Consider the following 27,212-nt stretch of genomic DNA (forward strand, 5'->3'; position numbering starts at 1 on the left):
AAAGAAGATGAGAATAAAGTAGATAAGAGCTAGTCTGCTCTAGCTCTGTGTGTTTTCAGAGTGCTTTGCAACATTACACAGTTCTGAGTGAAAGCAGTCTTTCCTGTATACTTTTAACTAATACAATTTCTCTCGTTTGCAGATAAAGAAACAAGTTAATTTTCTTCTAAGTATATTAATGTCTACACCTCATTTTGTTATGATTTGGATTTTCTATACTGTTTTGTATCAGTTCTGGTGGGGATTTTTGTTGTCTCTCTGCATTTTAAATGTAGACTCATCTATATATTTTATCAGTGATCTCTTTGGGTCAATGTGATTAAAATTATTTAACCAAAAGATGAAAGTAGCCTTTGATAGTTATTCCTTGGAATTTTATTTTCTAAATTTCCATCTGTGGATGATAAAAATTCCTTTTCAAGTGAAGAGTTATTTTGAACCTTTCAAGTCTAATTTGCAGCCCACTTCTCTTCCTCATTTCTCTTTTATTGTTAGCAACATCTATCAATGATATGTAAAATAATTCATATGACGTTTTGGAAATACACAGAAGAATAACAGAAAACATCCAGTGCAGAGTCAGTTGTGATGATACAGGAGGAACTCAGCCTCTGTGTGGTACTGTTTCTTCTGCCACTGTCAGAATGACCCTTAGGAGAGTTGGTAAGGGCATCGTGCATGGAGAGCTGTCCTTTTAAGATCTGGGGTTTTTATGGCTGGTTTGTTTTTTTTTTTTTTGCTTTGGAGGTCCTTTTGTTACTTTTTGTCTTTTCAGTTGGTTCTACTGTTTCAAGAGGAAACAGAGACCACAATGAGAAATTATAACCAGTGCAAGACCTTTGAATACTTAGCTACTCAGTACGGAAAGATGTCTTACATAACTCGTCTTCTGCAAGTTCTTTTAAAACTTAGCCTTCCTTTCACAATAGCAATAGGAACATTTCTGTCTCATCTTGTGGCTAAAGGAGTTTTGCAGTACTGTGATGCTTAAATGAGAAGTTTGTATTGGAAATTAGGTGGGGATTTTAACTTGCATTATTCAGAGGTTGATACTACCATTTTGTATCTAAAACTATTGTCCCAATTCAAAAGGTCATTAAAAGACAGAATGTATTTTAGGAAATAGTTACAAAAGAAGAGGAAAGACTGTATCAAGTGCCTTACAACACAAGATTTTTAAAAGTCCATCACTTTAGCTGGCTCAAAAGCATTGAGAGATTATTTAGTTGCAGTGTATAGATGAATGTTTTGATGCTAAGACACTATTGAATACTGAACTCTTTAATAACTCTTCAGCAGTAGTGGAAAAAGGGGTAATAAGAGAGGGATTAAAACAGGAAGACATGACCTACAATTAGAACTGATGAATGTTTAAAATGGAAAGGATATTCTTTATGATTGGGGGTGGCAGATTCGCTTTCATATCAAGGTGGTTTCAATTTCCACTGAGATGATGCTTGCTTTTGAAATGCACCTTTCAGGAAGATTGAAATGGACTTGGCACAAGCATTTCTGGTTGATGTTAATGATCTATAGAGAGTAGCCCTATTTATTTCACTGTCCTTCTTGCCTTTACAATTCATGCTTCACTTTAGACTCAGTTATGAGTCTAAACAATTGGTGGTTTTGTCTTATTGTTTGAAATATTTATTTTTTCAGCCTATGTTAGGACCAAAGCTGTGATAGCCTTCTAAGCCTTCTTATTTCACATGATTTTCTGTTCTCTGATTTGGCCATTTTGAAAGCAAAATGCTGGGGAGTACTTTTTCTCTTTTTTCGTATTGACTGGCAGGCTTTTAAAAAACTCTTTCTTCCCAAGACAGTGTTAATGCAAACCCAGATTTGCTAACCCAAGAGACTTGAGTTAAGGGATCAGAAGAAATAAGTTAGATTCTTTTTGGAAGTGAGTCCGTCGTCTTATGAAACTCTCTAACACCTACAAGACAGGATAAAACCAAAAAAAAAACCAAACAAACAAGCAAACAAAACACTGCTTTGGACTTAAGGGGGAAAAAAAAAGCAAGTACCTGTAAAACTACAGACACTTACAGTTCTACATGTGCCCCAGACATATGTTTAAAAAGACATAGAAAAGACAATTTTAGTTATGTTTCCTCTTTCAATTGTGAAGGGAAAAAAAAAATCTTCCACTATCTATACATTTACTCTAAGGCCTCTTAAAAGATGGTTGTGGTGCTGTTCAGACTACTGAGTGTGCCAGGATCCTGGCTGAATGCCACCAACAGGCTTTGAGGACAATGAGGCACCTGGATGTGGTGGGAACAGGAAGGTGGAAGAGTGTCATGAGCTCTTCACAGTTTGTCTACTCAAATAACATCTGAAACTTTTGAAAAGAGATGGGATTCTTTGGGGAAGAAAAACACAACATAGTGGAAAATCTGCATCTGAATGTATTGTAACTACTGCTGTGCATCAGATATGTATACTTGAATTGATTGGGAAAAGGTTTCTAATGAAAAAGAGACTATTTTATCCCAGTAGAGATGAGAAGCAGTAAGATAATGCAGTTTACAGTAGATAAGGGTAAAGTTTTCTTTTATCTCTCCAGTCTCTACCTGTCTCTATGTTGTTCTCACATAGGCTTGTATGTCTGCTAACCTGAGGACATCTATCAGACTATTTCAGCAGGAGAAAGTATGACTTAACTGTGTTATCTTGGTGGAAATGTGTTTGCAAGAGAGAGACTTCTGGCAAGAACATTTACTTCCTTAAAGCTGCATGGGAGTTTTCCTTCCCTCTTACAGAAAAATGCTTTACAATATCACCACTTGAAATTATCCCCGGGAAGACATGCCACATAACAAATACAGCACAATGAAATGGCTTCTCTGCCGCAGTCATTTACAAATTTATAAACTTTAAACTACAGTAAGAAGTTTTGTTTTGCAGCTTTTCTTAATATGATGCAGAATATCTTTAAAAAATATTCATGGAAAATGTGCAATGTCCTTTCTTTTGCTCTAATCCTCTGTATTACCTGTACAAAGAACAAGGATTTGCACGCCCCCTCCCCGCCTTTTTTTTTTGGCTTATCTATGCTGCAGTCCTACTGTCATTGTTTGATTCTGCTTAAATCCCTCTGTACCTAAAGGTACAGCCTTATCAATTGAAAAGCTAATGCTATATAAGAAGTGAAAAGAACACAGAAAGGTTTCCTAGCAACTACTGTGAATCCTTCTAAAGTAAGTCAGTTAAAACCATGTAGTACGTGCAAGGGGTGTAAATTAGGAAGCTAAGCTGATCCTCAGATTTACAGATGCCCACTATAAAGTACAATAAAACCCGTAATAGAAGGTGAATTGCTCAAGAAGAAAATCACATCAGTCTTGACAGCTTTATCATTATTTAAATGATCCAGCTTAAATTCTACTATGTAGTTAGTAAGACTGAGTGTCAGAGCTACATCAAGGGTTTACAAAGCAGAGTTAATAGCATTGGTTGGTGTTGCTGCTGTGATTATGCCTTTTACAGCTCCTTCTAAAAAACAACCAGCAAATGTAAACAAACAGACCCAGCTCTCAGGGGCAGTTGCAGGGGAGCCATTCTAAGGTGCAATTATACAAACTCATGTCTGTGAAAGAGAGTCTTTGTTGCTCTGTTCTGCTTTTGCACACCATTAATTAAATTGGACTTTTTAGTTTACTAAAATCTGTTCAATACAGTGTGGGGAGGCTAACAATTCTCTGTCTCCATACACACTGCTCTCCTGCACTCTTCCATTTCTTCACTCAACATGTTTTTAATTGAAGATGTTTATTTAATTAACTTGTTGGACTGGGATTATTTAGAGAATCAAGCTAAACCCCTCACTTTTATAAAAACAATATATGTATTTCTGGAGAATGCTCATTTGACACTTTGCTTGTTTACATAAAATTTGGAAACTTTTCACTAAAAAAAAGTTTGTGGCTCATACAATTAATTTTTATAGTGTATTCAAGTCAATTGATGGGTTGAATTTTAAATCAGGTAGTGCAATACCTTTTCATTCAGCCAAAATATTTTTAGTTTACACTTAAACTGAAACAACTAATAATATGTATAAGAGAAAACGTGGACCTGCAAAAATTAAGTCTAAAATATTTAAAATTTTACACTACTGGTGAAGTTCCTTCCTTATATCCGAGTGATTTATAACACTAAATTAGTTCTTCCAAACCTTTGGAAAAAAACAAATAATACAGGAATATACTGAAGTATATTTACAAGAAAGAGTACTATCAAACCATGTTTCTCCATTGTTCCCTGGTAAACAAGTGCACCTTCTAGTAAAAAGAAAAGACAGGATGAGCTTGAAGTGCCACCCATAACCTCAGCCTAACAAGACAACAGCTGCATCTAGGGAATGACATTTGGGAAGCACATTTGGTTATGGTGGTTTTCTTTTTGTTGTTGAAGTCACCACCCCTGAAATGAGGCTGACATACGAAAAAAGGGCCCAAATCACAGCCCTTTTACAAGAGTAACACACATGTGAGTGTTCCTGGTCGTGTTATAATAGCTTTAGTCTTTAGTTTCTTCCATTTTGTGGATTTTGATAAAGAAACCTGAAAGTTCTGGAACATTCTCCAGTATTTACTCAGTGCCTGTTCGTCCCTGGCATCTCTGAAAAATCAGGTTGAAACTGCCAACAGAATGACTTTTCTCACCTTATTGTGTTATTTCTGCTTCTCATTTTGACTTCTAACAGGGAGGGCAAAGACACAAACATATTGAAACACGAAAAAAACAACCAATGAACCAACCAAATAAACAAAAATCCAAAACAGGAACAGCAGCACTACAAATACTGAGCAAGTTCAAAGTTGTGTTGAATTCTGGCAGTAGTCTGATAAGTCTTTTATTGTTGAGGTGTCCATTCATCCATTTTGTAGTGTGGAGAGTGGACTGACTTTCATAACTCTTCTGGAGGGCAGGCATGAAAATTGTGAAGCAGCAGGTTTTGACATGTTCGTCTTCATTACCCTCTGCAACCTTACTTAAGCAATCACTGCACTTTTAATAGTACTGTGGTAGAAATATTAATTCATTCAGTAGATTGAAGTAGATTCAGCACCCCCAGGTCTTTTTCATCAGGCAGCTTTCACAGGAAAGCAGCCTAGTGAATGCTGCTTAGGGGCATTGCTTGCTTTCATCTTTATGGCATAAGAAATAGACTCATCAACTACCATCGTTCTACTAAGATTTGTCACTACAGTGCTGGAGAGGAGGCCTTCCAATTGTTTGTGGAATTTAATTTTTACCCTCTCTATAATTAAATTGCCACTCTTGGAGATTTGTGCTAAGCGTAGGGGAATAATTTAGACACAAAATGTAATAACACTTCCAGATGGTATGTTCATGAGTCTGTTTTCTAATGGTTTAATTAATTATTCTAGTCTTTCATAACATGTGAACCATCATTATCCACCACAGTGTCCTTAACCTGAGCCAGAGTCTGGCTCCTTACTTTTCTTGGTTGTATACTCTCTGCACACTTGCCCAAATCAAGGAATAACTGTCAAGCAAAAAACAATAAATAACTGGGAAAGTCACAGAGTGTAAATATCTGTTTGTTACTACCCAGTATAGAAATTATGGGAATGCCATGGGTGGATTTGGTTTATTATCAGGATCTGATTTTTTGTTACTCTGCCTGATAGTCTGATACCAGCAGCAACACTGTAGCCATGAGAATAAATGAACTTTACCTTCTGGCTTATATGAAATAGGCTGAAATAAATTATGTGTGGGTTTTTTTCTGCAACTGCTTTCTCTGTGTTCTCATTCTGCATGATTTGCAAAAAATCATCTTTTAAAAGAAAGAAGTGAAATATCTGTAAATCTGTAATTGATATGGGATGTTTATTTCAGTTTATCTAAAATTTATATATGAGTGAGAATAAATATTGCTTATCTACTCTGCAGGTGTGTATATGCACATAGTATTTATATTTCACTGTTTGCCAGGTCATTTGTTTATTTTTGGCAGTTGATATTTTTTAAGAAAGTATGCATCTAGACTTTCATGAAATTTTCTTCCTTCAGGAAATGCCTTAAGTTTTAAAGATGTCCTGGACACTTTCTCAGAAGCACCCCTAGCTGTCAAATTCTGAAACCTATTTTCTTGAAGATCTTGTGCCCACAATTGTTAATATGTTCACAAATTTTGGAACTAGTACAAGATATTTTATTGATATCTAAATTTTCACAGGGTAGAAAAGCTTTAGAGCTTTACAGATCATTAGACAGAAAGCTGCATAGGTAATGAAACTGCTCATCTGGACTTGAAACTATTAGCCTTGTATTTAAGGAAATAAATTCTGACAGTTACCTAAAATTCACTTCATCCAGATTACTTTTATATCATCACTTAGGATCACAATACTTGGATACATTCAGGACTAAAAAAAATGGAAAAAAGCTTTCTTGCTTTGTCTTGAGAGTTGTTGAGCCATCACAGAACCCCCTGCATGACATAGCAGTTCATTCAGTGTAACTCACAGTCATAGATTAAGCAATTCCCTATACATTAGATATATAATCTGTTAAATCCTTTCTTCTCAGTGCTCCTGTTCTTCAATTAATGTGTTTTCACACACATTTCTCTAATCTTAATCTTATTTCAACTTCTTATACCCTGGGAGTTGCAGGATCTATTCAGTATTTTTTGAAGCTGATTGTAGATGAAAGCTGGTTTAATTTTCTGAAGAAAAAAAACAAACTAGCGCTATGCCCAACTGTGGTGATAATAAATTTGTGTGCATCAGCCACCTTTTGAAATGTTTCTGTATTTGGTTTCCTGAAAAATGATATGATATTTCTACTATCAGGAATGCACAATAGCATAATTAAAGAAAAAATGTAGCTGATTCTCTTCCTTACACATCACATTGCACCTCACTTCTCATGAGATTTGTATTATCAGTATTGTTGGTAATATAAAGAAAAGAAGACTATGTTTGGCTTTAAAATCCCTTCCCTTTTTCTTCTTTCAAATAGGAAAAGAGTCCACTCAGAATAAAAAATATATATAACTAAGAAGGAGGGAAACATCAAATCTTACAGTATTATCTCACAAAACTCTTACAGTCCTACTGCACAGTTAAACTATCACATGAAAAGACATTGGATGCTCTTTAAAGGTAAAATTCTATCTGTACAAGGCAATGCATCACTGAAGTGCTACTTAAACCCTGAAATAAGTGAGCCTCAAGTAGTTTGTAGACCATCACACAACGATGGATTTCACTCTAAGAAATATCAAGTAGTACTTTTCAATCTGAATCAATGGTCCGAGAAGCACAATAGAGTCAAAATACATTTGATTTATAAATCTGTGTGTGTATAGGTCTTACATAAATAGAAACATAAGTAAATATACATGTATATTGACAAACAAAAAATATGAGCATTTAAATGTATTTTATAAAGCTTTACTGAAATAAAATTCAGATCTCAAGAGGGAGATTACAGGTGCTTTTTCTTCTTTTTGTGAGAAACTGCAAATCCAAGCACTTAAGAGAAATAAACATCGTGGAAACATGGGCACAATTTTGCTTTGTCAACTGTAAACCAGTAATAATGTTGTTTTGTTTAATATGGTACCTAAGGATTACAATACAGTAATGTCATGCAACTGTTTTGAAAGGACATAGTGATTTGGCCATGAAAAGACTAAAATTACAGGAAAAGGGCCCTCAAAATTACATGTCCTCTGATAATTAAGTCCTTTGTGTGCAAAAAGCAGTGTATGAGATATAAGCCTATTATTCTAGTCACCTGCCTTGCAGTTGGAATTGCTGCTAGACATAAAAAATAGTGGTGTTCATACTGCTCAAGTTTAATTCCATCAGATTTGTTGAAGCTTGAGTCTTTAATAAAGGACATTTTTTTCAAGCAAGCAAACTTATCTCTTTCCCCTTTAGGGTTTTCTCCTCTTATCCTTTCCTGGTGGAACTCTGCTAAAGTAAAAAACAGGACCACAACTGTCTGCTATCATATGACAGTTTAAAGTTTCACCATGACATTGTTTTCCAGAGATGACATACAGATATTAAACAGAATGTCAGCTTCTGAGGATGCTCAAAAAGATGTAAAATGAGTTCTTTAATACTGACTGAATTAATGCATTAACACTTTGACCTTACCGTCCATAAATTTAAAAGGGCAAAAGAAAAAAAACCAAACAAGCACAACAAAAATCAACAAGCCAACTGAAAATATTTACATCTGACCACAAAGATCAATAAATCAGAATTTCTTCATCACTAGTTCTGGTGGAAAATTGTAATTTCTCCTTAGGCTGAGATAAGATATCCTATGCGTTTTATACTGTATGTGCTTTATTTTTTTTCTCTTTTGACTGTGTAACTTCTATAAATCTCCATAAAAACAGATGTGGAAATCTTAATTTCTGAGGTCTGATAAAGAGAAAATTAATAATTTTCCATGGTATATTGTGGGTATTGAAGTTAGCAGTGATTAAATCCATGCAAAGTTGCTCAAGACTAAAGGAATGGTGAATGGTCAGCCTACACACTAATTTTGTTCTCCTTTCTTAGCAATAAGAGTTTATGTAAAAAAAAATATGGATATATGCATCTTTGTCCGTGTGCATAAAAGGTAGAAACAAAATCCCTCATATTTGTGGCTAAAGGATGCTTTCTTTTATACCTTTTTTATTTGAAATCATCCTGAAAACAAGCACAAATGATTATATCACCCTATTACTTGAATCAACACTTCATATTACTTAAACGAACACAATTAACTTCCTATTACTTATATTCATACACATTTTTCATTGAGATCCAGCTGTCAGATGAAGTTCTTTAGTTACATTAATCAAAACCATCTGGATTCAGAGCCCTGTGTTCACTTCTGTAAGCTAGATTTAGCATTTTTAATTGATTTAGATTTGATTCCTTCCTCAGAAGGTTTCTTAGCCTTTAAATAAATCAGGAAAGACCACTGAGCTTCCTGTTGATGTCTGTTCCCTCCAGCCAATATCCCAAACCAGGCTGGTGGCTTTTCCATTCCTTGGCTGAGTTTTACTTTAGGAGGCAGAGCAATGTGAAAATCCCAGAGAGATCTCCAAGACATCATAAATTTTAAATCCATTTGGAATTGTAACTTGTTAATGCTTCTTCATACAATCCCATAACTGGGATCAATGGATTTGGGGGCAATCGACCTGAATCCTGCCTTAGAGAGATGCTGTCACAGGAAGGTCATGTTCCAGTCAATACTCTATGTCCATATCTTTTCTCCTTCTGCCAAACAGATATAATAGGACCAGAAAGAGCTATAAAGTTGCCTTCAAATTTTTCTGACCCTTTCTCTAGCATTCATAGTTCAAAGAGCAAAGATCTTCAGGTTATTTGCTTTTCTTGGGGTTTATTTTTATATTTTTTTTTGTTTTATTTTTTGGTTTTTGAGATTTTTAAAATGTATTTATTGCTCTTTTTTGCCATTTTCATTTTCATTAAACATTGAATTCACTTGCATTAAACATTTCACTTAGTGGTTCTAAGGTGAGGGAAAGAGGCACTCCTATTTGGTTAGAGAAGCTATAGAATGAGATTCATGTTTGCTTCCTCCTTCACAAAAATAAATCAAGTAGTTGAAATTCTATCCATTATAAATAAAGGTAACAAGAAAAAAATTTCTAAATCACAAGAAACATGTCTTTCAATCATTGTCAACCAAAAGTGGCTGACAAAGAGGTAAATGCTTTTATACTAGCCCTTTGTATTGTCAGCCTGGCATAGAAAAATTATTTGTTAGAGCCAGAAATCTGGATTGCAGTGAAGCTGAAATGTATTTTTGGATGATGTACTTTGAGAGGGAGCCATTAAGAAAAGGTAGATCACTGTGGGGTCAAAACTAAACAGGGAGTCGAGCTGTCTCCTCCTTGTCTTTCAGCAGGGTTGTTAACTCATACCAAGTTCTTCATTGGCACCACATTGGCCTAGATTTTCTTTTTTAATTTGAAAGAGTTTTATGGCACACTTTATAAAATTAATGCCAAGGGATAATCTTTAGTTACTGACATATTTTTTTCCTTTAAAATTAAAAGCACTTATCAAACAGTAACTCATTGTCGTGATTGTAAAAATGAATATATTATACAGATATTGTCATCATAACAGAAATAATGGCCTGATCCAAGGTCCATTAAAATCATTGAGCCCAGAATTGTATTACCCAGATTTTAAAGATTTTCTCTTTAGCCTTTATGAATCTATGACCTTCTTGCTCCTTACTGTGCTTCTGTGTTCACATAACTTGGCATTTTGTCTTCTCTTTGCAAGGGTTAAAGTATTAATCCCTAACAAAGCATAGTAGGACACAAAAGGGCTGACTGGAAAGTTTCCAACGCCTATTGTAATATTTCTAATGTTTTTTGTGTGTGGCAGCAAAAGCCACCTCAAACCTTCTGAATAGTCAGTAATTCATATTTAGTTCACTAACCAATCCTTGGGAAAATTTGATATTTGGTTGGCAATCAGGTACAATGGTTGCTTTTATCACAGAACACTGTTAGCCAGAGCCAGACCTCTCCTTTGAATATCACGGATAGTTTGCTTTCTTAATTTGGAGCAATATTGAATATTACCTTCAGAGAATATTTCTTCAAAAACTAATACATTTTGGTTCCCATTATTAGGGTCTTTCTCATCAATCATCTTTCTAATAGAAATGCTATTTTCACAAGTAGCTGTAGAAAGAATTTACCAAGTGGGCATTACTATGGGCAGAACTGAATTTCTGAATTTTTTGACATTTACATGAATTTTTTTTTTCCATCTGCTAGTCAGAGAACAGACAGGGTGCTGTGTGCTTTGACTGACCAGTGGCAAACTGTACGGAGTGAATAGTGAATTTTAATTATTCTAAGAAATGACCCAGAGAGGTGATAATGAATATACTCTGGAAATCATTATCTTCTTATCAGTATTCTAAAAGCAGAGAATAAACATTGAGTAAGTTAGGGTAAAGTTTGTAGGCTAAATTGTCTATTTTGTATTCTTCATTCAGCTGCATTGTTTTCTTTATTCTAATCAGGTAAATAGAGGAAAAATACTCTGTCGCTGAGATAAGGCAAGTGACAACTATACTGCAAGTCTGTTACTTGCAGTGCTGTTAATTTTAAAAGACACCGTATAAGCACAATATACATTGGAACTGTTAAGACTTCCACAGGTGTGTAGCCTTAGGAAATGCTCTCTGCTGCTGCATCCACTAAAAAGTGCATAAGTAGTGATTGGGAGGGGACTGAAGTGGCTAATATGCTTTATTTCCCAACACCAGGGAGTTTAAATTCACACTTTGTTAACCTGGCAGAATATGAAACTTCCCATTTCATATTAGGGGAAGATGAATATGTATAAGAGTCTCAAAAATTTCATAAAACATGGTATTCTAAAAATCCTTAGAAAAAAAAGGTTAGAAATTTGAACCTGCAGTTATCCTCCAACATTAAACTTAGGCTGTAAGACTGATGGCTCTGTCCCTAGTGCTTCACTGCCTGTCCAAGATCTGTGTTCACCACTGGGTGCTTGAGGCACCTTAGCGTGTTAGGGCATACCTGGAAATATTTGTTATTTTGAGGAAGAGAGGTGCTGCAGCCATGATACTGAACAGCAGACAGAAAAGGATTGAGCTTTTACTTCTCCGTTGCTGCACTCTGGATAAATAGAGACACACAGGCTGTTCTGGAAGTGAGCTGAGTTTGGGCTCTTATATGAAATATGGTTTAGATCCATTCTATATGCTGTCTCCATGGGTGATCTCATCTAAGGAGCAAAGTGAAAACTCTATCAAATGACATTAGACCCTGGAACCTGATAGTCAGGGCAGGTTAATTAAATGAGCAACTGCCCACAGTGTCTCTGCTCATTTGGGATTTTGCAGTCACTATGACAGACATGGAGAAGTAGCTCTCAATTTATACTACAGCTGCATCTTAGGATCACATGAAATCCCTTCTGCCTAAACTAATCAGATTCAGAGTCATTCTCCTGTCTCCTGATGCTCTAATCTGCTCTCCTTTTGCATCATCTATCACGGGATACCAATGAGCTGTGCTGACCTGTGAGAATAATGGAGAGCGCGGGGGCATCTGTAGGTTAATGTGTCAGCTGCCCTGGGTAACAGATGCCTGCAATGATCTGGGCCACGATGAGATGCTACAGTCAGAAAGGTAACAACACTGCAGAAGCAGTCACACAGAGGCAGAGAGAGAGAAAGCACTGGGGGGAGAGAAAGCAAACAAAAAATACTTGTTAAATATACAGGGAAAAGTCTTCAAAGATCAAGGGAGAGATGAGAGAACAACAAAGAGGATTTTCGATTCTGAAGACGAGGAGCTACATAAAAGTAATTGTTTCATTCTGCAGCTTAGGGCAGTACTATAACTCTTTATTAGGCAATTATTTTCTGTCATTTTGAAGACTTTATCTCTGCCAACAACATAAAGATTCTACCTGAACTCTTTGCAGCCATGTTCCCTTTACCCCTGTGATAGCAGTATGCACCTGCTCTGTAATTCTTCTTTGCTCTTGTCAAGTGCTGGACTTCTGTGTTATCACAGCAACCTGTCAATACCTGCATAGCAAAACTGATAATAAAACTAACACTTTTAGTATAGTAATGTGTTTTACCTCACTACTCTGTGGGCCACATTCTGATAACCTTATTTATAATGAACAGTATCTTTTTCTGAGTGGTAGATTGCCTAATAGGATAAAGTGCTATCAATACTTGTCCCTGAAGTTTTGAATTAAAGGGTCACACTTTATCAGTCAGTGAAATACCAGCAGCTTTGGGATGAGATGTGACAACAGCTTAACAGTACATACCACCTGCTACCCAAGAGTTTAAGACACAAAATAAAGAGTACCACAGCCTCTTGAAGAGGCACAGGAAATTGAACTACTAGCTGCTTTAGATGGCTTTGGTTTCTCTGGACACACCAGCAGTTACAGCTGGTGCTACAGTCCCCATCTGAAGGTTGGATGGGTTAATTTAGACCCAGGTCCTTGCCTCTTTCAGCTACAGGTAATTGATTAGGTGAACATTCAATTACTGGAAGGCTGCTCTTCCACTTTTCTTCCTACAGATGCAGCACCTTGATTTTGTCTTTCCTCAGGTTTTTCCTTTTGTTCCCCGTTTGGAGAGCCACTGTAGTTCTCTTTTACTATGTTCCTATCTAAAGGATCCTTTTGCATACAAGCAACATGAATTTTTAAATTATTTTATAGTTTCACTGATTTTACATTTATATCCTCTCTTTTTTTTCTACTCATCTTTGCTCACAATCTTTCCAGTGGAATCTGGTTTCATACTGGAACTTCATGAGAATAGAAAAAACACTACAAAATAAATAAAATGAGGCCACACATATCTGTCTTTCACCTGCAAGTAAAGTCTTTGATTCCCATAAAGTACTTGCCTGTTTTACCTTTGTATGATTTATCAGAACATTTAATAAATGAGATTGTTTTGTTCAGGAAACCAAACAAACCACTAAATTCTTCTGCTCTCTCTAACAGAACCTCTATTGTCACTCTTGCAGCGGAAAATATCCCAGTTACTGGGATTTTGAATATAAGCAGGAATTATATCCTCTTTTGCAAAATTACCCACCTGAGGTGCTATCTGCTAAGCTGTATGCTGAGTGGTACATACTGCCTGAAGGCTGACAGAGTGATGGCAAGGAAATGTTCTAAGTGCATAGATAGAGTCCAAGAGATTGTGAAAGCAAGATGAGGGGAAAGGTGAGAGATGGAGCAGGGTTAGAACAGTGAGGGGTAGAATTGGACTGGGCTGCTGCAGGATGGTTTAGGAGAGACGAAAGGCACTAGAGCAGAGGGAGGAAAGAAAAAGGAAAGTGAAATGACCAAGAAGCTGGGAGACAGAATACCAAGACTGAAAAAGGAGAAGTGGGGTGGGGGAAAGAAAGAAAGTGAGCAATTAAGGGAGTTGAAAAAGAAAATCCTGAAGTAAAACTGACACTGTCAGCCCAAACCTTAGACTGGAACCATAGAGGTTTGTCTTTTGGTTTTCACAAAGTTCTCTTGGTTTGTGTCAGGTTTCATGAGCTATTACTGCAGCATCAAGATACTGACCTAGGAAGGAAATAGATAGGAGAACAGATCTCATAGAATACAAATGAATATAGCAGAGGGAAAGGAAACATAAAGTTAAAAATCACCCAAAAAGGGAAGTGGGATAAAATTAAGATAAAAATCTGAAGACTACTTTCCATTGACTCCATTGGGAGAGTGAAAATACAGAATCCTGCTGAGCTAGAAGTTTACTGATGCATTTCAGGACACTTGTGTGGGTAGGCTGCTTGTGGTGATTAATTCCTGCATACTCCAGTGTTGATAGTAAACCATCTGAAGTCTGAGTTTCATTTATGCTTGTTGGCAGGGCTTGGCAGGTAACAATAAAGTATGATAAGAAGTCCCTAATTAGACTCCTTAAAATATTGTGCCTGAATATTCATTGATTATATTATAGTTTGAAATACTCAGGTTTAGATAATTTCCTTATCTGAGAGGTAAAATGTATTGACTATTGGAGAAATGTTATTTGCATAAATTATATCAAATATGTAAATCCAGTGAAAATTTTAATGTAGAAAAAAGAAAATCATTGCTATCTTGAAAATGGCATGTCGATGTCAATATAAAAAGGTGGGGAAAGAGACAGAAACATTGTTCTTCCTTGCAGAAATGGCTAGTGTGCAGTTCATCTCCCCCATTGGTTTTTGTCACATCCTGTCTGTGATTTAGATGTACTTTCAGTTATTACATGAAATATTGCACTGGCAATAGAACATTCCTGTCCGCTCCCTTTTCTTACTGTCCTTTCTGATTTGACAAATGCCATTTCCAGATGTATATTTATCCTACCTAGAATATAATGCATTTTGAAGAACATGAATAAAACCAAAAAACAAGTGTGTGTGTTTCAGAATTGTGAGACCTCACTCACAAGTTGTCCCACAGACCATGTTTGCTAGACAGTTTTTATTTCCAGTACACATTTCTTCTTATATTCATTATGCTCATAAAGGTAAGTGCCATTTACCTAGTGCATTAATTTAATTGGAGTAGCTGTGATTAGTTCAAAGGCCTGACATAGCATAGGACAGTACTAATCAAGGTATTTGCTTAAATACATGACTCAGGGCTATAGAAGAGAGTAAGGGTCTGCACTAAAACATGTACTTAAGATTAAAGACTGAAATATCTTTTAGGGCAAAATACATTCCTTATATACTTAGTCCTTGTATTCCAATATACTAAGATCCTAACAGTACTGTGTATATCCTTCTGCTTTTAGAGACTTGTAATGCATGGGGCTTCTGCCATGGTAAATCTTTGAGCAGTGTAATAAAATCTCATTCTGATTCCCTGCCAGTAAAATCCTGTAAATTCCACTGACCACAGGCAGAGCTGGGATAATCTGTAGGTACAGTCACCTGCTGCAGCAATGAACAGGTTATATGAATAATGTAAAGCTTTCTACACAGAAAACAATTAGTGAGGAACAGTGAGAATATCCACTCAGTCTGCAAGTTTGTTTGCAGTGTAAACCATACCCATAAAGCATTCACTGGATTTGTTTATTTTATGTACTTACTTGACATTAACACCACTGTTATTGTGATGAGAATCTGAATCTCTAGTGGTGAGCATACAAAGCACACAGATACACCTCTAATTGGCTGAATCAGAAAGGGGAAGTTCACAGGGCTTGCTAAAAGAGGATGAATGCCTCTGGTGTCACTGAAAATCTCTCCTCTACCTGTGCTCACAATCAGTTTCTGCAAAGTCTGTGTACCTCAGTGAGTCCTTTGGAAGCCTGCTGTGTCACTTCAATCACAGCTCCACCAGAAATGATGTGCCATAAAAACCTGTGTCAAATTCTGCCTAATAGAACTACCCAGAGCATCAGCATGGATAAATAAAAGAAACTATCAAAGTGAGATGCATGGTTTTGTATTACAACAATTTGTTTTCCAGAGAAGGCAGAATACTGAAACAAACCATCTTGACTTATATGTCAGTTTTTAAGTTCAGCATGTGTCTAATACTTATTCCTGAAAAGTGCTGAGAACCCACGACTCCTATTGAATTGGTATTTGCTTCCAGCCTAAAGAAAATTAGAGAAGGCTATTTCTGAGAGCTGAGGGAGCTGGCACTGAGAGTAAGCGATAGGGATTGGCTTGGCAAGTAAATATCATCATCTTCCCAAATTGTTTCTGATCCAATTCTCATAATGACAGCTAAGCTTCCAAATCGAGTCGGAGTCAGCAATGCAAACAAGTGGGAGCTCTTCCTTTTCACACTCTTGGTGATTTTCTGCCCTCCTCTATAGTCCTCTGTTGGTCCTTATTTCTGCTTCCCTCTTCTGTGGGGCCTCTTTCACACCTCTTGCTCCCCAAAACCCCTGATGAGTCCCAAGCTGCTTCCCTCCCCCAGATGCTTTCCAGCACCCCAGGCAGACCAGCACGAGCCCCCGGTGCTGGAGGCTGCTCTTGCAGATGTGGACATAGCATGCTTCAGCATCCCACGTGTTTTGGAGCTAGGTTTTAATCCCAAAGCAGCTGGGGAAGCAGCCTGTGAACATGTGCAGCCCTTAGCATTTTCATAATAATTCCAGTGGCAGCAGAAGGTACTCAGGGATTAATTCTGTACCAAACCTGCTGCTTCTGGCTCCAGCCCGAGGAGCTGTGCTTTCCTGGCTCGTGCTGAGGGATCTTCCCTGCCAGTCCTTCCTCCCCAGATACTCTTTTTTTTTTTTTTTTTTCTTTTGCCTGCCTTTCTCCTTTAGGCTTGCACTTACTAAGAAGGGCAAAGAGAAATTATCATCCACAGAGCAGCAAAGAAAAGAAAAAAGCAACCAGATATTGGCATGGTTTTTTTCTCTTTTAAGCAGCTGAATGTTTTTGGAGGCTTGGTTTTGATTACTAAAAGTTGACAGGTGCCAACTCAAAGTGCTGAGCAGTTCTATCAGGTCATAAGGAAATCATGGAGCATTTAAACAAACAGCCACACTCTTAATTTACTGACTGCTAAGTTTGTATCAAACATTTTCAATTGGTAAGCCTGCTACAATGATGTCTGGGGAAATATCTCTGTCCTATATGCAACCATTTTTGGTGAAGAGGGAGGTTGCATGGGGAGGGTGGTGAAACTAATGTGAAACAGACACTCTAATGAGGTTCATAGGTGGGCTGTGGCCTTTCAAATTCTGCCTTCCAAAAATGGTTCTGTATGGAAATTACATTTCTTTGTTTTGATGGAAGATTTTATTGGAAACTTTTACTCATTTAAAAGTAGGGAAAGGCTTAGCAAAACATCCCTTAAATCATACTTTTCCTATGAAGAACATCAAAATCACAAAGTATCACATCTTGGTAAGGTCACCCTATGTAAAGCATGCTCTTCCCATATTTGACAGATTTAACTCATCTGGATTTCAAATTCTGTCTAAAAGAGTCTCTTTGCAAGCTGTATTTCCTAACCAGGGGGAAAAAAATTTCTTTCCTGAGTAACTCAGAGGAGGATGTAGGCTAGTGTCCTGCTAAGAACAAAACAAAAGCAATAAAAGTTTTAAATGAATAGATAATGGGTTCCACTTCCACATTTTTTATTAAATATGTTCTTCTGGACTGAAGGACAGAAGTAGTACATAGTATTCATGGAGTCACCTTAGCTTAGCAAGCAATAGAAGTACAAATAGTTTCAGCTGTAATTATGGATTTTGCTGGCACATCACTAAATTAGCCAAGTGACAAAATGAGCTGGTTGATTGGCTAAAGACCAAAAAGAATTAATCTGAGCCACTGATGTTACTATCCCAGTGAAAGGCTTTTAATAAACCACAGAATCAGAGAGAGTAAACCAGAAAAATGTAGCTTGCTACAGACAGTGTTTGGTAGGTGTAGTCTCTTACAAACCACATAACAGATGGGATAAAGAAGTGTAAGCCATGAGGATGACTAAACAGACCTGAACTTGCTTGCACTGAGATAAAAAGCACAAATTTTATGGACCCCAAAATGGAAAATTTGTAAGGATTAAATATAAGAATACAGGTCCTTATCTTTGGGGAAAAGGAGGAGAGAGGAGATACCAATACTTTCACAAGGTGGTGGCTTTTCATCTAAGTAGAAATGCAGAGTTGTGTACAGCCTTCTGAAGATGGTCAAAACAAAGCAGATCATATACAGATATATATCTATATATATCTGTATGCATCTCATACAGATATATATAGATATATATCTGTATATATAGATATATATAGATATATATATTAATAATTTAAAGACATGAAGGCTAATGTGAATGAATATCAAAACTTTAATCGGTATAAATACAGATGTAAATCTAAGCCATACTTTAGATGATGCCTTCCACTGGTATAACAAATTTGTCATGTCCCTTAGAGATTTAATTTTCAGAACTAAAAGACTGTACAGTTTCCTCAAGGAGGCTTTTAAAGTTTATACATCAAACAGACATAGCATTGGCAGCTTTCAACCTAACAATATTAGCTCTTCTGATCTGAATAGGATAACTGCAATAAACTACTGAACTGAGAAAATCAAACAATACAAAACTCCAGTTGAATTAAAGCTAGTTGCATTTAGGCATTGAGAGAGAAAATTCAATTAATGGTAAAATGCTTTGTGTGTAGCATCAGTAGGAGAGGGTATGGAATTGCAAAAGACAAAACAGCAGAATCTTTCTGTGACAGGAAATGGAAATGTGCAATAATTATCATTAAATATTAATTTTATTTTCATCAGATATTAAACTAGGCAATCCATTTATCATGCAGTATTGCTGCTCTCCTCTTGGTAAATTCTACCATTATGACCAGTGTTTTAGAAAGGTGACTGTAGAAACAGTGACTTCCATGTGATGCCATTGGTAACAACATTCACATGGCAACAGGTGGGTTAAAGTCAAACCCAGAACTGCTGGATACACAGCCAGGTGCCATGTATGTGTGCATTCAGAAATGAAGGAAGAGCATTAGGAATCAAAATAAATAAATATGAATAGTTAAACAATGAGTTGTTTGGTTTTATTTGCGGGGGGAGGTTTGTTTGTTTTTTTGTTGTTTTTATTCTGGAGAGAAAGAATAAAACAGACATTTAAACCTGCAGAGAGAAAAAGTCACTCCTTCCCCTCAGCTGACCTTGAGGGCTTCTTGGACCAGACACCACTTGATGCAATGTGGAGTTCTTTCAGAGCTGCTTACTGTAATCAGGCCACCCTCTCACAAGTTCAAGAGTGCTCCCTGTGCTAGTGCTTGACCAGGAACAGGTGCCAAAAGCTGCCAATGAGGATTTCTGGCTGAGAGATCGCAGCTGGTTCCTCAATCCAGCTTTGTAAATTGGCAGAACAATAAGGTCACCACCTGACTAGTTTAGGGGGAAAAAAAAAAAAAAAAAGGATAACAAAGACAAAATTGATCCTTACTTCTTTCTGTGATGACTTGCACGTGTGCTGACACACTCTGCCTGAGTTTTTTGAAGAGTGCTGCTGAACAGGAGTGGGGTGAGCCTCCTGCTTTGCTGGGCTGCTGCAGAGCATCCCTGCACTTCTGGCCTTTGTGGCGTGCCTGTGCTCCCCCTGCACCTCACAAACTCATTCCCCCCTGGCTGCACCCACTACTGCTGCAGCAGCACCAGCAGATCAGCTGGAAATAGCCAGCTGTGCAGCAGGACAAGGAGGGCTGAAGTGCTGCTCAAAGGGGTTTCACAGCTTTGCAGTGCTCTGAGGATGCTCTTCACAAACCTCATGGGAAGCAGGAGAGGTGAAATGGCTTTGCTGTCTTGCCCAAACAATGAACAAACACAAAAATATTAAGAATTTACAGAACCACAATAAATGCTTGATAATTCATATTACACATAGTACTTACCTCAGGAGTCTCTTTCAAATGCCGTAAAAAAAATTGTTCCCATCAAAGAACAGGAATGTGCATTGAAAGCATTTTTTTAAAAACACTGTTTTAAGAGACAAGTGGGAGACTTCTGCTGAGCATATTTCAAGCATCAATGATGCAGTTCAAGAACAGGCAAAAAGATGTCCTTAACCCTGTGTTAAACTAGAGAAAACATGAGTGTGCCTTTTAAGTGAAAGAGATATTTTTTTACTGTTTTTAGAGATTTTTTCAATGATTTTGTGTTTTAAAAGTTTATTCACACATCTGAAAGGCCTTCAAGTTCTCAAAATACAATTAACTGCAGAGCAGAGTATTAAATAAAAAGTATACCTTACAGCAAAGTACAAGGAGAATGTAAAACCTGAAACAGCAGAGAAGCACCAGGTGAAAAAAAACCATCCAGAATAACTACTAATCTTTCCACTTACCTTCAAAAACTTATGAATAATTATTAAAATGACAAGAATTAACCTGATGTCATATTTCTAAAACTCTCAAAACCTTTTGAGATGCTTTAAAAAAACAATGTTTAAAGCATTTCTAAAGAACTGGAAACGTTTTTAGATAGTAACTCATTTTGGCTAGCAACAGCTCTTTCTGCTTCATAAAAATCTTAGTGCAAGACAGAGCTGCAGGGTCTGCCACGGGGTTAACTAATCCAGAGGGATGGAGCACTTCTCCCTTGAAGAAAAATTGAGAATATTGATTTTTTTCAGCCTGAAAAAGAGAAGGTTTTGATCTGACCTAATTGTGGCCTTCCGGTACCTGAAGGGAGCCTGTAGTATCAGGACAAGGGGGAATGGCTTCAAACTGAAACAGAGTGGGTTTAGGTCAGATGTTAGGGAGAAATTCTTTACTGTGAAGACAGTGAGATACCAGAACAGGTTTCCCAAGCGACATTTTGCATGCCCCCTTCTTGGAATTGTTCAAGGCCAGGCTGGATGGGGCTCTCAGCCTAGTGGAAAGTGTCCCTGCCCGTAACAGGAAGGTTGAAACTAGAAGATCTTCAAGATCTCTTGCAACTCCTTCTACTTCTGATAATTCTATTATTACCTGAAGATGCAGACTACTGGAAGATGTTTGTCTAACTTCCTTCTATGAATTTTCAGTATCAGAGATTTCCAAAATGCCCCAGGCATAAGTGCTCTGGAATCTACTCTAGTATCTTACAGTGTCTTACTAGGGAGAAGCCTCTGTAACATCCAGCTCAGCTGTTGTTGCAGTTCAAATTCATTGTACTTGTTGCTTTCAGACAGCAGATTCTCTTCTGCGTTATAAATAAGCACCATCCTTTCTGAAAGCTTCTTTAAATAGCTGCAGACTGATATGTTGTAGACCAAGCAAATAGAATTATTTTTGTTGGTATTTTTTCATATGGCTTTTCAGAATTTCTTTTTTTTTGTTTATTTTTTAGATTCTTTTAGGAGTCTACTCTATATTATCAAAAAGGAAAATGAAAATTGTTAAAAAATTTCTTCACCTGTCAAATTTTCAATACTAGTATTCTTATTCTAATGTCACATTTTTCTTTGAGAATTGAAATGCCAAATATGTTTTTAAGGGGTTTATGTACAATCAAAATAACATATTTCATCAAGATAGGGCAAATTTCTTTCTGCCCCAGGGGTGGGTATGCAAAACTGTAAGACTATAGAATTTATAACTTTTATAAATTTTTGGCAGTTTACCATGGATTAATTATTTTAACAACTTGAGTTGAAACATTCCATAGGAAATGAAGCCAGATTAATTAAAAAACCACCTATATTTCAAACAGCACAGTTAGATAACCCTGTATGCAACTTTTCAACACATGGATGGCAAATATAGATCCTAGAAGAAAATAGTAATTGCTTGTTCCTTGATTTCTCCCTATCCTAACTTTTTCTTAAATTTTCAGCATGTGAGTTTCACCCTCCAAAGCACACTATCAAACAGATCCATATAAATATTAGAGTACAATTCAGTGAAATTCACACTGGATCAGATTTTGCAGTGTGCTCTGGAAAGACAGATGATCTATCTGGAAAGAGATCTTTTTTTTAAGCAGAAGACAAGAAATATTTGGCCTGACCTTAGCCATAAAACAGAAGTACTTTATGTTGTCCTGAGTTAATCAAAGTTCAGCGAGACCCAGAATTGCCACAAAAATCTGCAGGCTGCCATTCCAGGGTTAGAAAAATGCTGCTCCTTTTTGGGATGAGTCATTTGACTTGCGCTGCAGAAATTATATGTTTTCTTGTCTTTCAGGAGAACAATCTACTCATGTTTTCCATCTTGATTCATGGTTCACTCATGATGGTTTGATGATCCTGAAAGAACTATGACCTTCTTCTTGAAAGCATGCAGGGAGTCCTGGAATCACTTGCGGGCACACAACAGGAATACCAACAAGGTTACAAACATAAACAGGAAATTCTGTGAGGCTGGATTTTGTCACACTGGAGTCAAGGGCCAGCTTTGTCACTGACTTGCATAAGTGAGCCCTAAGTGAACTCAAGAGAGGCAGAATGGGTAAAAAAGGAAACATTTTTTCATTTCACTACATGTCTCAGTGCTGGTTTTCTAAGAAGACTTTCCTGTCCCTAATAAATTGTACATGGTAGTAAAACTGTTTTCAAATCATAATTTTGGCAGATGTTTGCCATTAAAAACTTGTGGAATAATGCAGTGACTTTTTTTTACCAAGTTTCTTTACAAATAATGAACCATATACATTTGTAATCGGTGCTTGTTGGAAGAAAAAAATCAACTTTTTAACAAAGTGTACGTCCATACAGGTAGTCTGATTTGTGTAGAGACTACATAAAGAGAAGAAAATGTAATTGGATCTCTGAGACTGAACATTACATGGTAAATTCTCAAAGTAAAACTTCTAGTTTTTCATTTACTCATGATTTTCATCTGTGTTTGGCAAAATGGGGGCTTGTCTGGAGGAAACTGCAATAATTGGCACACTACTACTAATGTTGTCATTGTAATAATTCATATTTCAAATCAATTAAAAACAACTGACTGCAAACAAAATTAGTATAATTAAAAATATTTCTTTGTATCATCATCAGAACCGGAGACACAGCACAGATGTTCTCAGCATACCTCAGTATGTATTTTAAACTTCATAATGTTTTCATTAAACCAACTATTAAGCAGGTATAAGAATTTTGAAAAAGAGTGCCATTCTCTAACAAACCAAAACTGCTCCTTTCTTGTCATTTCCTTGTCAGATGAGCCATGGGAACAAACTTACTTTTGATGGGGACAAACTCATTTTGATGGGGGTGAAAAGGAGAAGTTCAGAGTGAAGTGCCTGCCCTGTCTGTGCCTGTGGGACTACAGTGCTGGGAGGACTTTTGTGCATAAGACCACCTTCCTCTGAAAATGACCATTTGCTCCTTATTCGAGGGCATTTTAACCTCAAATACAGCATTTAGCACACCAAGGAGCCATGCAAAGATTTGGGAGGGTTTTTACTGTGTGGTTGACATACTTGAATACAAAGAGAGAACCTGTTTTGTGTTCAGTTGTGATTAAAAATAATGTGGTATGTTTTTCCAGTCTACTTTGGATAAATTCAGTACTCTTATTCATGTTAATAAAAGTCATGCAATATGAGCACAAGCCAAGACTGAAATTATCCCGTAGTGGCATTTAAATTAGTAGAGAAAAAATATGTTCACTCCCTGTAATACTGGATTCTTTTTGCCCCTTTCTTTTTAATTTCTATTAATACAAATTATTTGAGCATTAGTATATTGGTCTTAATTAGCTTTCATCTCTCCCCTTTTGATTTAAATATTGCCAAGCTCCATTAAACTGGCTGTGTGATTGCCAGAAAATGGTCTACTACTGAATTCCAAGTGTGTGTCTTTGTCACAGTGTAAATTGAAAGGTCACAACAGGTCATCTAATTGCTTGGTACATATTCTATTAATTGCACTTTTAATGTGTAAAGCACACTGAAATTATCAGATAAAGGATGCTACATTGTGGTAAAATATCAGGCATGTCTGAATCATAGTCAGAAAACATAACAAAATGTTTCTAATATCTGCTCCAAAAATTTTGATGTGGGTCCATTTCCCTTTTATTTTAATTGACAGTGACTTGTTCACCTCCATTGCTTCTGCTGTCAGCTCCTTTTCTTCTCAGAGAAGGGATACTTGGAATATCCAAGGGCAGCTAAGTGCCCTTCCCTTTTATTTGATGGTTATGCTCTGTTCAGGCAAGAATGTAGGGATTCTGTGGTACTTCTCAGAATTTGTCTTTCTTAATTCCTTCAGAAGGTGTGTTTATACTGTATCATTTCTCTAAAGAAACACTGTCAAGATGAAAAATGGAAGGCCTAGGAGTTAGGAAAAAAATTAAGATGGTGAGGCTCTGCTTTAGCTTTATCTAGTATCTGCAAAAATTGATGAATAACAGCTGCAGAATTGGTATTTGCCTAATCCTGCAAAGTGTTGGCTCCTCTGAGTGATAAAATGCACCCTAAATTCCCAGTGTGTAAGAGAATATATTTTTATGCTTTTTAATTAATCAAAAACTTACTATCTTAAGCCAAAGGCTCATCACTCAATTTCCACTTTCCACAATCATTATTACTTCCTGATGCATATGTGGAGCTTATGCATCACTACTTCCAACAATATGTCATCTTTCAACCAGATATCATAAACCAAAGAGCAGTGAGACAAAATTTGTTTTAAAGCAACTCACTCAGCATCAGATTGGAGCTCTGCTCACTTTTTAGGATGCATTTAGTACTCTAGTATATACCTTTAAGAAGGTGAATGGTTTGTTTCCTGTTTCAATTTATGAAATGATCAAATTTATTTTTTAAATACAAAGCAGAAAAAAAATTAGTGTCTTACTAAGGTTATGAAGGTTATGAAAAAGTTTTCAAATTGCTTAGTATTTGTAGGAATTGTTATGGCAGGAAAGCTGAGCAACCATTTTGACTGCAGTATGACTGTACTTATGTACAGTTAGAAAAGAAAGATAGCAGGACAAACATTTAAAAAAACCTATTAATTGCAATAATGTTCTTTTGCAAAAGAATTCCATCTTTTCTTCAGAAACCTTGGAACAATTTCAAAGATCAAAATTTCTTTTATTTTGCTATAAGTTATATGTGTCTAAATTAAACTACCTTTTCCCTAAAAATTAATTTTTAATGCAGACATTTTCAAAACTGAGTTATTCATCTCAGCAGCCAGAAAAAAGACAACAGTTCAATTGCTCTGTTATTACTGATGATGCTGAAGATAAGTATTGATCCCCAAAACAAATTCACTTTCTTATTTGTTACATATAACTGAATGTGAAAAAAAGTGGAAAATATTAGAAATAAAGTGGCAGCCTTGACATAAGGGTCAGATTTGTAAAGGAACTTCCATATATGAATAAAATGCTATGCAAATGGAATTTAGACACAGAATTAAAAAAAAAAAAAAGAAAAAAAAAAAACCAACCCAAAAAACGCACACCATCCTTTCCACAGGAATTTTCATTCAATTCCAGATTCACTTCAGCTGGAACACATATGCAGGTACCAGAAAGGTCACAGACCTGCAGCAGTTAAGTAACTGCGCTAAGCTCTTCAAAATATTCCCAGGAAGTGCATTTCCAGGCCCCCTGTGAACATATTCTTGAAACAGAATGTTATCATCTTGTGCATAAATATTTGTGCCGGGAAGACTTTTCTGTAAATAAAGTTTGGAACGTAATTGTGCAATAAAAAAGAGGTATGTTGCTTTTATGGATAAGGAGTGTTTCCAAAGTGTTGACAACCAGCCTAGACAAAAAAACAAGGTTTTCAGAGTATAGATGGATGCACTAGTAATTTTAGCTGTGTCAGGATGTTACTTGCCAAAGTAACAAATTTTATATATTCCTGTGGTAGAACAACATTTGGTTCTGTAGTATGATTTCAGAATTGTTTTCCAATATTTAAGCTGGTGTAATTCAATATAGATTATTGAGCAGAATATTGTCTGTACTCTTCTTATAAACTATCAGTCTGCACTGTGAAGTTATTTCTATTTTGTCTTTGTTGAGAAGAGACTGCCCCAAGAGATAGGTCCCGAAAGGCCTGACAATATCACTTTTGAAACTATTTACATTCCTGACACTGCATAATAAAATTTTTATTCTGTTCTTTTGTGACTTTTTTATTGCTTGCTTTTGAAACATCATGTTTTATTATCTTTCAGTCCTGTTATCAATCTTGAGCAATAAGATGACTGTAATGACCTGTTTTAATAAGCCTATTACAGATTTCTATGTTGATTTGACATACCTAAGTGTAGTAAAATGGTTTATGAGGAACAAACAGCTGAGTAATATCCCATTCATATCCTTGGAGATGAAGTGATTGTAGATGAGAAATAAATAATTGAAGAAGACGCAGCCTGGTTATTTCAGTTTCTGAACTCCTATGGAACAATGTGACAGTGTCACAGATGGACTCATGCACTTCACTCAGAGTAGAGGAGACACAGTACACTTTATTTGTAGAAAGGAGGGAATTAACCAAGTTCAGAGGTAAATCTGATAGTGGTCTGAGAAGATTTAGTGGCAAGATATGCTTGGTTATTCCCTGCATGGACTACAGGGTCAGACAAAACTGCCTGAGACACCCTCCTCTCAAGCCATGAGGCTCAGAAAGTACAGCCGTGTTTTCCAAACTCTCTCTTGGAGGGGAATCTGGGTGCATCACTCTTATTCCCAGACATGGTCAGTGGTTTATGTCCGTAGGATTATCTATGCACAATCAATACTTTATATCTCTTAGGTAAGATTTCAAAGCTTAGCATGCTATTAATCACTTGCAGAGAATCTGTTGTGGCAGAACATCTCTCAGCCTCAAGGACTAACCTTGGGAGGCATCCCTGCTGGAGGGCAGATCCTGGCATGCAGCCTGCTGCTGTGCAGTAGAGCTCAGCAAGCACGGGGCTGTCCACTATTTACAGAGTAAGATAATTGACTTTTACTCACATTTGCATAGCAGCAAGATGTCTGGTCACCATTCCAGACAGCCCTTGACTACTCTGTTGCCATCCATGCCCCAAAGTCCAGAGCAGGCTGGATGCAGCCGCCACAATCCCACTGGGAGTTATGGCTTAAGCGAGGGGACACCCACAGTGTTTTAGACACTCTAGGACTCCCCATTCTCAAATGGAAGTCCATGGTTTGGTCAAAGAATCACAGGAGGGGTCAGGTTGGAA

At 36.7% G+C, this 27,212-nt stretch overlaps 1 protein-coding gene across 3 annotated transcripts in view; it reads left to right on the plus strand.

Moving 5' to 3' along the window:
• PCDH10 (protocadherin 10) overlaps window positions 1-26,390 on the plus strand; it is a 237,785-nt gene extending 211,395 nt beyond the window's left edge. For all 3 annotated transcript variants that reach the window (XR_010360721.1, XR_010360723.1, XR_010360722.1), the window contains one exon: window positions 22,237-26,390. The gene's annotated coding sequence lies outside the window, so the exon portion shown is untranslated. The remainder of the gene's footprint in view (window positions 1-22,236) is intronic.
• The last annotated feature ends 822 nt before the right edge of the window (window positions 26,391-27,212 follow it).

This window comes from Passer domesticus, chromosome 4 (assembly GCF_036417665.1).
Source record: "Passer domesticus isolate bPasDom1 chromosome 4, bPasDom1.hap1, whole genome shotgun sequence".
NCBI lineage: Eukaryota > Metazoa > Chordata > Aves > Passeriformes > Passeridae > Passer > Passer domesticus.